Below are 4,326 nucleotides of genomic sequence, written 5' to 3'. Positions count from 1 at the left end.
ATTAAAGGCTAGGAAAACAGGGAAGAAGACTTAGAAGGAAAGTTCTATTCAGAGCATCTTGACATGCTAACAATCTTAAAGGATACTGACAATTGCTGTCTTTCGTTCCCATGAACAACAACAAACTTTCTCTCAGAAAAACTGATAGCTTCTGGCACGGTTCGATTCCGCTCCAACAAGTAGTTGAGGAGCTTGAAGAAGTCAGGGGAAACGGAAAATGAGATAACTAAGCATTTGGATTAGCTTTCCCCAATTATTGTCGATATGATTTCGAAAATCGGTAACTGCGGTTTCTAGGAAGAAACCAACTGGCCTCCAGATGATCGAGGACATCCAATCTCCTCAAAAGGTTGGTTGTTGCAGCCGAAACCGCAGCCCTACAGAGAAGCTTGCTGCTCAGAAGCGTCAAATGAACGTCAGAGGGAGTTAGAGGCGTCTTGAGCTGGAAGAAGATGCTCGGCAAGGAGCTTCATTCAAGATGGCGCAATTGAGAGTCAAGAACCCCCCAAGAAGATATCAGTAAAATGTTTCAAACATTGAGGAAGAGGTAATAAAAGCGCTAATCAGCAAGATCAAATGTTGTTTAATAATAGGGGATTTCAATGTTAAAGTAGGGGAAACCATACCGGGGAATATATAAGAAATATCAAAGGGATGAAAAAAGCTTCTAGACATGGTTAAAAGAAATAAAATAAATTACAAATCAGAACCCAAAAATGTGAAGGGTTATAGACAAGGTCCAGGGTGTACAGAATCCATAATTGATTATGGTGATCATAGATAGGGAACTGGAAGCCAAATAACAAAGATGAAGATAGATGAAGATAGGGTTTGGGGACTGTGTAGGTATGAAAATAGGGAAGAAAAACAATAGCAAAGTACAGTGATCACAATGTAGTAGAGGTAAATATAAATTTTCAATGAAAGTCTGAAAGTAACGATACCAAGCAAAAAATCAATTTAAAATTAGAACCAAAAAGGACTCAAAGAAGGGAAAAAAACAAATAATAGCGAATTAGCTAAAATATGGGAAGAAACCGGCAGCTTCAAAGAAATATATACTAAATGGAATAATATTATAAAACACAAAATATCGGAAAGTTTTATCAAGACAACAGCAAGGGGTGGTACACGGATAAGCAAGGAAACGAAGCAGCTATTTGACACAAAAGCAACGGATAAAAAAATTTTGAGTAAGTCAAACAAGACCAAAATTACCAATTGAGCGATATGACAGGAGAAAGAATAAGACTAATAAATAATTGAATAGGAATACAGAGCTCTACAAAAGGAACGAAAAAATAAACTCTGGAAACAATTAGATGAACTAAAGAAACAAAGGGGCATAAACTCGAGTGGATTTTGGAAAATACGAAAAAGGCTATTACCGAGTAAAGAAAGTAAAGCATCATAGGTCATAAAGAGAATTGCCAGATGTAAAGCTAGAGGAGGTGGACCAAATAAAACAAGAATATGTGGAATATTTTGAAGAGCTGCTTAGAGAAAAACCCATAAAAATGAGGAAGACCGTAAAATTTATGAATCAGTAGACAAAAACATTTCAAAGAATAAAGAAGGTTTTCTTGTGCGGGTGGAGCGACGCACATTCTTGGCAGACACACTATCAATCGTTTCTTTATTTGAGTTTTTGTCTGTGTCATCTTCAAGAACCTGTGGAGTTTCTACTTGATCTCCTTCCATCTTGGCAGTTCAATTCTCAAGTTAAAGTTCAGTTCTATATTGTTAATACTCGATTTCGACAGTTTACCAAGATTTCAAGCCGTCACTCAGTTGCCAATTTCCCTGCGTTGCGCCGGACTGCGACGGTCATGTCGTGAAGCATGAAGGGAATGAATGCACTGGTTGCGTCGAATGGCTCATCAGCTTGGTATGGCGATGATCGACTTGCTGTTGGACAGGTTTTATTTGTCCATCGAGTTTCACTGTAGCTGCCACTTAGGTAAAGGTACCAACGCTTGAACGGATGTTGCTTGTAAATCGAAACGAAGTATTTATTCCACAACAGTGCCGTGAAACTGTGTTTAAACAATGCACAGAACACAATAAATGTCGAGTATTACAATGAATGAAATACAATGAAACGTTTTTTCAATGACTCAAAACCTCTTTGTCAATAAACGAATTAAATCACAATCAATCAGATTAAACATGCGATTCATCGGTGATGAGCGCACGATTGCTAATGTGAATTTTACACTGTACATTCTCGCTGACGTTTACTAAACTAGGTAATTAGAAAAACCAACTATATTTCTTAGATGTTGAGTTGAATCATCGTGAATTTAGGATTAAAAGATTCATGAAACCTTCTTCCGTATGACATACCTCGTTGGCTGGACATTATTTCCTTAGTGCAGCGAATATGCAAAAACAAGAGGGCGAAACGAATGATGGTTTCCCTCTAATAGAGATCTGGAAAATGGCGAAAGCCGCCTACCGAGTTACTCTGGTTGCGCGCATTTATACATCATGTGATTTTAAAACCGTCCGCAGCCACATATAGGCCCTAGTCTTGTCGGGTTATTTACATTACTATCATAGTGGCAGCGTACCCCTTTCTTTACTTTATCATTCCCCTTTTTGTCATGTTTCCCTTAGTGATCCTTAAAAGTCATGTTAGCCTTTGTGTTATGTTGCAATAACCCCTCCGGCCGTTACCACCGGTCTAAGTAGCCCGACCAGGCTGTGTGACTATAACGTCAATATACACAACTTGATGTATGACCGTTTCTTGGAGCTACGGTCTAAGATACGATCACTGGATTGTGAATTCGGCTGAACCGCCGCGTGGTGTGTGGTGCGAACGAGGAAGACATAGATCAACAACGGAGATGAATTACTTTATGCATCGACCATTCAACCAACGCGTTTAATCCAACAATAACGTCAGACTAATACACTTACATCTATACGCGGATTGGCTCTATACGATAGGTAGATTCATAACACAATAAGAATGTGACACAGTAAAGAGCCAGCTTAAAGCACGGCAGGGATGAGTACCACCGAGAGAGAGAGAGCCAAGAGAGGGAGAGAAATCGCGAAGCTCCCTTATATACGATCACGGCTCAGTTACTCCTGATTGGTCAAACGGTGGATTTAAATAGCGTTATTCCGCGATTGGCTAGAACAAAGGGCGATTAGCCATTCTGATTGAAGTCTATATATTGCAGTGACAATAATTCCGTTGTACACGTTGGTGACGTTGCATAATTTCGTGCCTAAACTATACCCTGCTCAACACAGGGGCTATGTCCCCGAGTGACATGCCTTACCCTGGAACATAGGCTGGTTCATCACAAATACAAGTTATTTTTCAGTTTATACAACAAGAATATACCTCATTACTCTCCGCTTGGGTTATCTACACGCTTGGGGTAATCTTAGGCACGTACGAAATCAGGCATGGTCGGCGGCTGTCTAGAACGTATAGTGAGGGACAACACTCAGCCGTCTAGACAATCGAACACCACGTGCTATCTGACAGATTACGTATTTGTATACGTACAATTTCACTTAAAGTCGTTATTACGAGTTTTGCTCCGAAACCTTTAACCCAAAAAATTATAGCGAAATATAGTCTCACCTCACAGCGGATATATCACGTACTGATTACACCAGCATTAAAAACACCAAGATTTTATGCAGTTATAGCATAGAAAATTTGATATGAATAAATCGTAACAGCAATACAATTTATCGTGTCGCGATAATGGCCGAATTGGTAATCTTGTAAATTGTCGATGATAAATTGAAAACAACTGCATTTGAGAGAGACTGTACTCTGTCTATAGCAGATAGGCTGCGGCGCTACTAGCTAGTCCAAGACTACCGGCTTCAAGATTACAGCACACAATTGTTTACCAAACTAGTTCGAAAATTGCATGTTTTTGGTGAATACCAAGGTTCTAGACATTTTATCGTTACTCTAGACGAGTTGCCTACTCACGCAATAACGGTAGGTATCATGAAAGTGGTGAAAACACTGGAAAACTCTCGTAATAATTACTTTAACAAAGGCGGGAGGCTTGGAACTGTTTCACATACAAGAGCGGTATCACTGCCGAAATGCATAAAACATAAAAGTGTAACACTAACAGTTTCCTTCGGCATTTCAAACGACGCACGGTGTCCGGAGAAATTTGTCGCTGGAGTTTGGGTTGGTGTAGGCTTGGTTGCTAAACACCTCGGGACTTGGGAATGCTCCGTCTGCAGCACGAATCATCAGCAGCCGTGGTTGACCCTCAGCCGCCTAGCGTGTCCGGTGGAGATCGACGACGAGACACTGTTGTTAAAGGATAATAT

The sequence above is a fragment of the Priapulus caudatus genome, unplaced genomic scaffold, assembly GCF_000485595.1.
Source record: "Priapulus caudatus unplaced genomic scaffold, Priapulus_caudatus-5.0.1 Scaffold499, whole genome shotgun sequence".
NCBI classification, from domain to species: Eukaryota; Metazoa; Priapulida; class Priapulimorpha; order Priapulimorphida; family Priapulidae; genus Priapulus; species Priapulus caudatus.
The sequence above is the reverse complement of the archived record's forward strand: the minus strand, read 5'-3'. Positions refer to the sequence as shown.